Raw genomic sequence first — 12875 nt, forward strand, 5'->3', positions numbered from 1 at the left:
GTCAAGATCGTGGTTTCAATCATCAAGCGAAAGCTCTTGGATATACGTACAGGACCTTCAAGCATGTTCTTCATTACAAGAAATTGATTTAGGAACATCCAGATTCAGATCTGAGCATGATTTCTCTAACATGATTTTTTAAATTTTTTTTATCCTAACATGGTTTTTATGGTCATATGTTTTCGTTGCGATAGATTTAGAGAAGTCTATGATAGTTTACATGCACCCTACGAGATTCAAGGACAAGAAATGGAGAAATCCAGATGTTCCCATCAACTAGTGCATTGATGTATATTAGGGTTTGTACATAATCAAATAAAATACTTTGTCAACTTGCTTTCAAGATAAAGTTTCACACCAACATGAAGATATTGGAATGTGGAGATTGAGAGATCTATCAATTAAAGCATTGAGGAGAGCATGATCAGACACCTACTTTTTACAAGTCAATGGAATCTTTATGCTCAAAACCTCGATTCAAGTAGTCATTTATTTGGTACCTCTCAAGTAGTAGGAACGACCATTCTAACCCTTCTCGAGGGACTCTATCCACAAACACAAAGTTTATGGTGAATTGATATTGTTTATCATCATTTAGCTATCGCATTTATTTTTCTTATTGTTGGTCATATGTGTAAAACTAACTTTGAGATTTAGCACCATATGAAGATCAAGTTTATATTCTTCCGGGAGGACAATTGGGTCGTGGACATAAGGGGGAAAGAATACTAATATTCATATATTATACTCTTTTTTCCTTTGTCTAAGTTTTGTCCTATTAGGTTTTACAGACAATATTTTTAACAAGACAATCATAGTAATCTAAAAAAATATTATACTTTTTTTTTCCTTTCACTAGGGTTTTTTCTAGTAAGTTTTAACAAGATATATTCTTATGATAATCCTTGGGGAAGTGTTGTAAAATATAAGAATTTATTGGATTATATGAACTTGTGAATGATCATACATATTGATATAAATATCTTTGTTACTCCCTATGAAAAGGGAAGACCTATAATGAAATATTCATTCAATCTTTTTCATTAATATTCCTATTTTCTATAAACATTCCTATCTCTATTTTCTATAAACATTCCTATTATATATTCTTTCATTTTTTCTTTTATCCATATTTTTATTTTACAACAAATATAGATATCTTTAGTTCTTTTCATTTACTTATATATATATTATAATTATTTTTAATTTTAATAATATAAAAACGATATATTTATATATCGCACTTGGACCATTTATTTTATCAATGAATTGTATTTTAGTAACTTTTTTTATTTCCTAATCATTTGAATTTTGAAAACATTAAACAAATAATGGTAAATTCATTAAATTCACTAATTTATGTGGCATACATTTTTTATTTTCTAATTTTAAAATAAAAACGATTATACAAAATATAAAAATTATAAACAAGTAAGACTTTCTTCGACGTTTTTAAAAACTCTTTTTAACATTTAAATTTTTTCTAAAAACTAAAATAAAATTTACTTTTTAAAATTTTAAAGAATATTTTCAAATATAAAAAATATATATCTATTTTTTATATAAAAAATTAGGAGAATTGTGTTTTCAACCCAACTAGATTGGGTAATTGAGGTGAAGTCCTATTATCTCTCATAATTAAACCCAAAACTCAATGAAAGAGTAGAAATTGAGAGAAATGATATTGTCTTTAAAAAATCCCTAAAATACCCATGACTATTAAATGTAAAAAAACTAACTAATCACCCCACCTTTCTCATTCTCTCTTTGACTCTTTTACCCTTCTCTCACCTGTTTAATAGTGGAACCAAGTTAAATAATTTTTCTTCACCAAATTGAATATAAAATATGGTTAAAAATTATTATTGCCAAATGCATTTTTGAAATGAATAACTTTTAAATACTTCATCAAATATTATTCTTTTTTTCAACTAACATAATATATAATAAATATTTTTTAAATATGTTGAAAACTTACATAATATATAATAAATATTATTCTTTATTTCAAACTTATATTATTTCTCATATATATTAAATAATTTTTAAACACCTCATAAAATATTAGTATTATTTGTTTGTTCTAACTTGTAAATTATATATCATCAAATATTTTTTTTTTCGAATTTATAGAACATATAATAAATTCTTTTTAAACACCTCATAAAATATTATTATTATTTTTTTCTAACTCGCAAATTAGACATATAGTTTTATTATTTCGAAAAATAATGTAAACACTCACATGCATACATATATATATATATATATTAATCAAGAAGACAATATTTATAAGACTAATTTACCAACCTTCCAATAATTTTGAAAGTTTAAATAGGGTAATTGGCCAAATTAAAGTCTTCAAAATATTCAAAATTTCTCCATTCCAAAATTATCTAATTGTTGCCCACACTAATCTTAAATATTTTTGAATAAAGATTTAAATATTTAATACCATTAAAATAAATATTTTCTTATTAAAGCAATTTTTTCAAAGTAATAAGATAAAAATCATGAAATCTTCAAAACTATAATTACAACAAATATTTTAAATTTTAAAACTAATTTCATAATTTAAATTAATGATTTTAAAAAATAAAAATGTTATAAAAATAATTTTTGTTTATTTTTAATTCCATTTAAATATGTTTTTTTTAATCTCTATTGATAACAATGAAATTATGTTTATAAAGGTAAAATAGTAAAAATATATATTTCATTTAGTTTACTTATAATGAAAAATTGAAACATGATTGATTTTAATTTTATTTCCTATATGTTAATTTTTTTTTTATGGAATGTCTTAATGACATAGTTTGGTAAAAAAAGAAAAAAAAAAACTATCAATAATCGTTTTAATGTTAAACTCAAGTTGTTTAAAAGTCGTATAAAACCTATTAGGAGCCTTGTACACCCTTGTACACTTGACACATTTTCTTTGTATAGTTAGTGTAATACCCTTGTACAATGAAACAAATTTCATATCTCTCATAAGTTATATGTTCATGTAGGTGTATTAATCATATTTTCAATTGTTTGGTTGAGAAATTTGTGAATAATTTAGAGTCAATTTTTCCCCAAATATCATTATTGGGGAAAATATTGGAATTTTTATGTGAGAGTTAAATAAAGTGCATAACATAGGTGTACAATCATTGGGAAACAAGGAAAAGAAAAAAGTGGTTTAGAATCGATTGAAATCATTTACAAAGGATAATCTTGTACACCTTTGTACAATTAGTACATTTTCCTTGTACAGTTAGTGTAATACCCTTATACAATGACACAAATTTCATATCCCTTTTAAGTTATGTGTCCACGTAGGAGTGTTTAACCATATTTCCAATGGTTTAGTTGAGAAAATGGTGGATGACTTAATGTCAAAAAAAATTTCCCCATATATCATTATGGGAAAGTATTGAAATTTTCATATGAGAATTAAATAAAGTGTATGACATATGTGTACAATTCGTGAGTGATAAGAAAAATAAAATAATGACTCATAATCGATTGTAATATTTCACAAAGGGTAGCCTTGTACACCTTTGTACACTTAGTATATTTCCGGTAGCCTTGTACACCTTTGTACACTTAGTATATTTTCCTTGTACAGTTAGTGTAATACAATTGTACAATGCCGCAATAAATGAATAAATGATTTTTTTTTTCATTTAAAAAAATTGGTACTAAATAAGGTTTTCAATTTTTTTATTTTTAAAAAAAGTTTTCATTTTTTAATTAAACATATTTTCAAAAAGAGACAATATAGAAAATAAAAATTATTTTTAAAAATAAAAATAAAAACTAGAAAAATATTTTTAAATGAAACTCAAATATAATCTATATAATTTTTAATTTCATTTAAAATAAGTAAATATACATTTCAACCCTTTTATATAAGAAAAATTCAATTTCTACTATATATTGATATAATCCACTTCTAAAATTAGGTCATATGAAAATATTTTAATTGAGTACTTAAAATAAAAATTCTTCATCCATCATCTTTCTTTTTCTTATTTTAATAAATTTTCAATTAATTCAAATCCTTAGTAAACAAATTTGTAACATTTCATATAACTTATCACTAAAAGTCATGTTCAAAAAGTTATTAAAATAAAGAAGAAAGAAGATTAAAAAAAATAAACTTTTTATTTTATAATAGTAAAAAAAAAAAACTTTAAACTACTTTTTAGTATAAAAGAAATTAAAATAGTGAATATATTTATTTTAAAAAGTGTTTTAATCATTAAATTATTTACTTCTAAAATGTAAAAGATAAAAATAAATGTAAAAGATAATTTTTATTTATTTAAATTAATATTTTTTTAGAAAGTATTTTTCAAAATAGTATTTGAATCATTAATATAATTTTTGTTTATTTATAATTTAAAAATAAAAAATAATGTTGAATTTTCAATTATTTATAAAAGAGTTTAAACAAATAATAAAAAATCTAAAAATTATTAAATAAGAAATAATAATGACATATGAAGAGTCATAGAATAAAGATAAAAATAAGTCAAATGGGTATTTTTGTCAATATCAAGCATATGAGTTGAAAACATAGTTTTCCCTAAAACAAAAATTTGTATTTAATATATATATATATATCCAAACATTATGGTGAAAATGATTTATGAGGAAGTGTGGTGCTTGTGTCATCACTGTCATGAGCGGGACAGCCACTGGAATTTCAGCCTTGGACGCCTATGATTTTGGTGGTGCGACCAACGGTTTAGAAAATGCCTTGGGAGGGGAAGCCAACCCATCGTCAAAGGGACGATAATCAAGACAGTGGGTTGCTGAAAAAAGTACCCTTAATAGTTGTTTACAGACTTCAATGCTCAACCACATGGGCCAACCTCATCTCTGCGCCCCATGCGCCTTCTCCAATGCAAGGATAAAAAAAATTCAATTTTTACAAAAAATAAAAAATAAAAAATAATCATTAAAATATTGAAAAAAATTCTAAATTTTATTTATTTATTTTTATCTAATTTGGATATATTCATATTACTAAAAATAATGTTATATTTTTAATTATTTTTTAAAACATATTTATTCTTTTATTTGTAAGTTTATTTTTTTATTTAATTAATATCTAAAATGTGTAATAATTCATTAAAAAAAAAATATCATAATGGTTTTATATTATTAAGAATAAGTTAAAATTAGGATATAAAATAAATTATTTTAATTTACTTTTAAAATTCATATATTAATTTATAAAATATAATATATAAATTTTAGGCAAATATGTTCACAAGGCCAAAGTTGCTCACATGGGAGCTTGCACTCCACACAAAAGGTTGGGTTCACCTTCATTATCCTTTTAAAAGTTTTAAATTTTAAAAAATTTGAGATTGGTTGACGGACTATAGGCACCGTCTTATAATCGTTTAGGTAATGTTTGGTAAATATTTTCCAAAACAAATTTTCTATTCTTCAAAGTGCCAGGAAAACATGTTTGATAATAAAAAAAAATACTTTTTAATTTTTAAAAATAGAAAAATAAATTTTTATTCTTAAAAACAAAACAACTTTTTATTCTTAAAAATAATTTTTATTTATGTTTTAAAAATAATTTTTATATATAAAGGTTTATTTTTAATTATTCTTTATATTTGTATAACTATTTTTTAAAACAAACTTCAAATAACAAGTAAAAATAAGAGAAAACTAAAAGATGTTATCAAGAAATATATGTTTCTTTTGTTTTTGTTAAACATTTTTTTTTTATAAAAATAGAAAACTATTTTAAAAAATAATTATTCAATAAGGTCATAGAAAGTTTTCAAAATTTGTTCTTCAAAACCATTGAATATGTTGTTTTCAACCATTTTTTAAATCAAAAGAAAAATATAGAAATTTTTTTAAAAATCATGTTGAATATGTTTTTATTCTTCATCTTTCGCCAAAATTGATACAAAAAATCTTCAAATATATATATATATATATATATATAGATATATAAAGTTTCATTAACCAAATAAATTTCAAATCAAACTATATACTTGATACATAAATTTATAACTAATTTTTAAAAATAATTTGAAATTCATAGATCAAAATTAGAAAGTCGTAGAATTTGATAAAATTAGAAAGTCATAAATGTATATCATATATTTACACATTTTTTCACTAGGCAAATAAAATCCAAATCATGCAAAATTCAATGTGTTAGATTCTGTAATGAGTCTAATAATTTATAACTCAGAGAGTGATCCAATTAATGTCATAAATTTATGGATAAAAATTGGTCTAAAATAACTATATAAATGAGTTCAATAATTTTTAAAAATAATTTGAAACTCAAATAGTGATCCAATAACAAAAATGTGTACTTTATTAATTCCTTCTAAAATACTTGAATATGAAAAAGATAAAATCTATTTTATAATTTTATAAATGTTATGTTTAGTTTATGAAAAAAAAAATTAAGAAAAAATGTGAGGAAAAAAATAAAAAGAAAAAATAAAAAATAAAAAAAATCAATTTAAAGTCAATAAATTGTTTTTATATATTTTTTCAAACTCATTTTTACTTATTTTTCTCCCTTATATAAAATTTAAATAATTTGAAAATATATAAAATTTTAATTAATTTTAATTATATTTGAATTTTTTAGTATTTTTTACAATTTAACCAATGATATATATATATATATTTCTTTTCTTAGACTATATTTGGTTCCTAAAAGTATTAAAGAAATAAAAAATAATACTAAGGAAAATAGTTTTCATATATTTGTTTTCATCACGAAAAATACCAAAAAATATATACAAAAATAATGTTAATTTTTTAATTATTTATAAAAGAGTTTAAAAAATAATAAAAAATCTAAAAATAGTTAAATAAAAAAGAATAATGATAATTGATAAAATAAAGATAAAAATGAGTTAAGTTAGTATTTTTGTTAATTAATATCTCATATCTTATCATTGATTATGGATGGTCAAAGAACCTTATCTTAATTATAAATCATTGGAAATACAATTGTCCCTTATTTTTTTCTTAATTTCTTCTTTTATACTTCTACTCGTTGTTTTCCTTTCCGACAACCAAACGGTCCAAACCTAACACTAGTATTTCTTGTTTTTTTCCTCTCATTTTCTTTAATAAAGTTTAATATGTACAGAGGACAGAATAAAGCGTAAATCACGTGAAAGTTGGGAAAGCATCTTTTTTTAAAGGGTCATTCTATGGTAGGGAAAGTGCTTTTCGCTACCATTACCTCCACTTTTTAACCAATAAGAATAAGCCACATGTAAGGTATAGATGAATAAAAAATTCAGAAAAACCAATACTACAAGTTACCAACCGGTCACTATGTCTTTAAAAAGGAAGCAATCTCATCCACATTACATTTAAATTATCTTTACAACCACCATTTATATTATTGAACAATTTATTTTATAAAAATTGTAAAATATTTAAAATTTTGTAAAAATAATAATTTTGTGAAATAAAATTTACCACTTATTTTATGATATAGGGTTTTATTATAATTAAATTAGAATGAATATTTATTATTAAAAATTAGAATTATGATCGATCAATTATTAATTTTTTATTAATTGTAATTTATTTATTTATTTAATGGAGAAGATGGCATTAAATAGTGAAAGCATTTTTTGGAAGTGGAAAAAAAATTCTTAAAATAAAAATTTGAGAATTTTGGAGAGTACCAATGGGAATGGTAAAAAAAATATGAGGAAATTTTTTTGTGTTTTTAATTTCAAATTTTTTTTGTGTCTAATTTCCATCATTTTTAATGATGATTACTATGTCTGAGCAATATTGGTGCTATTAAAAGTGACAAAAAAAAATTAAAATTAAAAAACTTTGAAATGAAGGAGAGAGTGGAAGGCCACAACCGGTTCTTCCTAAAAACTTTTCCGTACGGTGCACAAGCGGGTACTAGAATTTTTCCTTTTTAACTCTTCAAATTAAACTAAGAAAATTTAGAAGTTAGCGAGTTCAGGAAGCATCTTCTTTCAAATCAATAATTTCTAATGAACGGTTAGGATTATGCCACGAAAAACCACTATTGAGAATCCGGAGAGGCAGGTAGTAAAGTGGTCCCATATTTCTTGTCCGTACATTTCATGACAGTGACAGCTCACCCACCCACCACCACACAAATGCAGATGGACATCTCACCCGTTCCGCACTGCCCCCTTCTATAAAGTGCTCAAGCGACCAAAACCTAAAATTGCATCCGCAACGGAGGCTCCTTAACCTATGAAGCCGCCTTGCTTGGCCAAAAAACCCACCTAAAATTCCTTCTTGCCTCTTCAAATCTATGGAAAGATCAAGGATTTTCACGGCCCTTGCGTCTGCGCCTATGGGGAATGGGTAAACATTAAACTTTCTCTTTCACTTTTTGTATTGTTGTTCTTAGCAAATGAAAGTGATTATGATCTTTCAACTCTGAATCTGCAAGCCCAGTTACCAGATTTGATTTCTGGTATAATCATCCTGAGGTTCCAACTTTTTCATTTTGAGTTTTGACGCAACTACATGGCTTGTATATAAAGCTAAGCCCATCCCAGATCCAAAGGAAGCTTGAAAGATTTATCTTTCTACTCTTCCCACATAAATTTCTGAGGCGATCTCTTGAAATCTATTGGAGAAAGAAGGATTTAAAGTTGTGGATATATATATATATGCTTGAGATGGTGCTTGGGTTAGCTGGCATAGATGATTGAGTGCTTGAAGGCCATGGGACATATAGATTCTGGTTATTTGATTATAATGGATGCAGTAACTCTCTATTGGGATATCTAAGGGCTTGTTTGGCCGTAAAAAACAGAAAACTGTGTAGGAGTTGTTACTCTTTGAAGAGATAACTTCAGTTAAATTTTAAAGCAACTTTTGTACTTAAACTAGGTTATTGTTTTTTAAAGGAGATAAAAATTATGATTTGCTTTCTATTTTCTTTCTCATTTATATTTGCATTAATGAGAATGCACTTGAATGTGTAATTTAATTGACAATTTGACTTCTTTTTGCTATATTATCTTTGCCCTCAATATTACTAGGTTCAATTCATATTTATTTATTTATTTTTTTCTAGTTCAATGTTACTCACTCTTATCTTTATTATGCTTTATAATTGGCAGGTATGAAACCAAGGTTGTTAAGAAAATTAGTGAAGGTATACTCGATGGATTGAGTATGAAAAAAATGAATTTGATAATGCTTTCCATGATTGGGATGAATGGAATAGGAGGGGTAGGAAAGATTTTCGTTACTAAAGCCATTTACAATTTCCTTAGTTTTCTTACAAATGTTAGAGAGGTTTTTTTAGATAAGATCTAATCTAAAAAGGTTTTTGTTGTTCTCGATGATGTGGATGACTTGAACCTATTAGAGTTTTTAGCTGGAAATCATGATTGGTTTAAAGTATTACCGTTATGATTTAAGATAAACAAATAAAACCTCTTGAAACATTTATAGGTAAAGGCCTTCCATTAGCTCTTAAAATGTTAGGTTATTACCTATTTAATAAAATAAATCTGAATTTTTTAAATTAAAAAGAAAACTTAATAGGAAAATTCAAAATGTGCTTTAGTAAGTACTAATGGATTAGATGATGCTGAAAATGAGATATTCCTTGACATTGCATGCTTTTTTTAAAAAGAGAGATATTCCTTGATATTGCATGTTTTTTCAAAGGATGAGATATTCCTTGACATTGCATGCTTTTTCAAAGGGATGACTGTTGGTTACATGCAAAGATTGGAATAAGTATTCTCAATGATAAGTGTCTCATAACTATTTTAATTATATGAATGATCCATTAGTTATAATACATGAGTCACAACAAATGGGTAAGGAAATTTTTTGCAAAAAATCTTAGAAAGCCTGGCAAGTTGTGCATTGATTTATTCCAACAAATGGGTAAGGAAATTTTTTTTGTAAAAATATCCTAGAAAGCCTAGCAAGTTGTGCATTGATTTATTCCAACAAATATGTTGGAAATTTGTTTGCAAATAGAGGAAATTGTGGGATCTTGAAAGCGTCCATTATGGGTCGACAACAAAAAAATGCCTTGAAGAGCCTAGCAAATGCAGCAAATAGTGGAATCTGAAAATCTGAAGATGTCCCTTCATCATGGGTTGATTGAAAATGCTGTGCAAATGAAGCAAATTTTGGGATTTTGAAAATTTGAAGATGTCCATCATGGGATGGCAAAAATGCAAGAAGAGCAAGAGTTCATCATCATATTTGACATTTTCCCAAAGATGGTGCTATCAAAACCACCTAGGTACAGTGTGTGAAGGAACTTGATTTGATTATTGGTGCTCATTGTGAAGGAAATGAAATGTAATGTGTAATTTTTCTAATGTTATCGTATAGAGAAACGATCTTGTTAAATGGATATACTTTAACTTGTCGCATTTATTTTATGGATTTATTTAGTTAAATAGATTTTGGGGCAAGAAAAGGAAATTTTTTCTTATTTGAAAAATGGTGTATTTATTTTTGCAAATTTTCAATTGAAAATAATCCATATAAAAATACATGTATTTTTTTTTTCTAACATGTAATCATTTATAAAATTTAAGTTATTTAGTTTATTTGTATTACTTTTTAAAGATTTTGTATTTACAAAAATGACTTGGTGTACAAAACTTTTCATTGTCCTTATATTATTCTAATTTTTAATTTCCTTTATTCAACCGTTTGGATATGTTCGTGTCTACTAGTTTGATAATCATACAATGATAGTAATTTTCATATAAAATATGAAAATTCTTAGAGATCTATAATGAAAAATTAATGGTTTAAAAAACTATTTTAATATATTGAGTCATTAAAAAAATTTAATACTTTAAATTTTAATTTTTTAAAAATGATTTTTTAAAGATATAAGAGAAATTTATATATATATATATATATATATATATATATTTTACATTATATGCACTGATTCTATAAAAAAAAATATAACGTAAGTTTATAATTATTTTATTAAAAACTATTTGACATAACATAAGTGTAATAGTTATTACTAAGTAGAAAACATGAATAAGAAGCAAAACTTGATATAACACAAGTGTAATATTTATTATTAAGTAGACTATGTATTTAAGAAGCAACACAATCCAAATGCAGTTAAAACTTTAAAGTTATGTTTGGTTTATTGGATATAACATGATATAAGAAAAAGAGAGTAAATAATATATCATATATAGAAATGACAATTCATGTTGGTGGGTCATGCTCATGTCATGTCAAATCTTAGGTATTTTACCATGTAGATCAACCCAAACAGAATACGAATAATAATTGTACAAAAAATACAAACTTAAGTAATACCTAATTATTAAACAAGTAACACATCGTGTAATTCATTTAACTCATTTAATTAGTTTACCTTACTTAATGATAAGATTAGGTTAACCATCGAGATTATTAAATGAGTCAATTCAGGTCAAATTCATGCTATACATGTTGACCCAAAAACTACCTATTTATTAAATGGGTTATGCAGTCTACCTATTTATTATAAGGGTTATGCAAGTTGATACAAATTTAACTGAAACCCAATTATACTCAATTCAAACTCACGAAAAGCGTGTTGGATTTGAGTTATGTTAGCAAATCGTATCAAACTTTGTCACCCCTCAATCATATCTCATGTTTGGTTAATAATGAGATATTATAAGTTATCCAATTAATTATCTTATTTCATGTTAAACTAAACATGAGATATGATAAATGGTGTGATATATTATCCACCTTATTTTTTATATTCTTTCTACGTAAAATATGTTAATCATAAATTAAGATATAAGATATACATATCTCATTTATCATAATTTTATTTATTTTTTATCCTTTTTTTATTTTTTATTTATTTTTTATGTTACTTATTTTGCAAGATAATTTTTTTATTATAAAGTTAAATTTGTGATTAAAAAAGAAGTAAAAATATTTATAAAATGTATTATAAAATAATATCAATATATATTAATCATGATTTTTTTAAATAGAAGATATTGGAACACAATATAATTATTATTTAAACATAAAAAAGTAATATATATTTTATTTTATTTTTTATTCATTTACAAACTATATATAAGTATAACATAACATATCATATAATATCCCATTATAAATGATATTGTAGAATATGCGTTTCCATCTAATGGGAAATGATATTCAATGAGACCACTTTAGGTGATTTTACTCGCTTTAAATTTTATTTAAGTATATAACCAAGATCTTTGACATCAATGTTACAAAAAGAAAAGTTTCATTTTTAGATTGACCACTCCTACTATTAAGATATATAATTGTTAGGATAAAATCCTTAAAAACATGATATGATGTAATAAACTTTTGAATTTTATTATTTATTAATAAAATTTTCAATTCATTTTTATCTATCCTAATTTCATGCATTGTACCTTGCAAGCATTTTGGTTTACATATTTTATATTGTACATTATTTGGGTGTATTAGGAGTTTCATATAAGATTTAAGTTATGAGTTACTTGCAAGATGACATGTTCACAATTGGTTCATGAGCTTAGGCAACTCATTAGAGGTTGTAGTGTATTTCCTCCTAATTGGAGGAATAGATGGTCTTAGCCATCGAGATGAATTTTCCATGATGAGTGCACTAGTGTGTATGGTTACACATTGGATAGGACCTAAGAGTCATGACATAAGGTTATCAAGTTATCATGACTTCACTAAGTTGCTTCATCGTGTTGTCTCTCAATCTTGAGAGAATATTAAACTTGTGCTAAAGTTAGCAATGACTTTGACCTAAGAGTGAGATTGTAAGTTGATCATATATTCCTTATAGATTAGGTCACTATTGATGGAGGCCAGTAGTAATAATATTCTCA

General features: G+C 24.6%; 1 long non-coding RNA gene across 1 annotated transcript; it reads left to right on the forward strand.

Moving 5' to 3' along the window:
- Nucleotides 1-8210: 8210 nt before the first annotated feature.
- On the forward strand, nucleotides 8211-10413 carry LOC117907915. Its single transcript, XR_004650085.1, has 2 exons — nucleotides 8211-8361; nucleotides 9129-10413. It is a non-coding gene; the product is annotated as an uncharacterized LOC117907915 (long non-coding RNA).
- The last annotated feature ends 2462 nt before the right edge of the window (nucleotides 10414-12875 follow it).

The sequence above is a fragment of the Vitis riparia genome, chromosome 18, assembly GCF_004353265.1.
Source record: "Vitis riparia cultivar Riparia Gloire de Montpellier isolate 1030 chromosome 18, EGFV_Vit.rip_1.0, whole genome shotgun sequence".
NCBI lineage: Eukaryota > Viridiplantae > Streptophyta > Magnoliopsida > Vitales > Vitaceae > Vitis > Vitis riparia.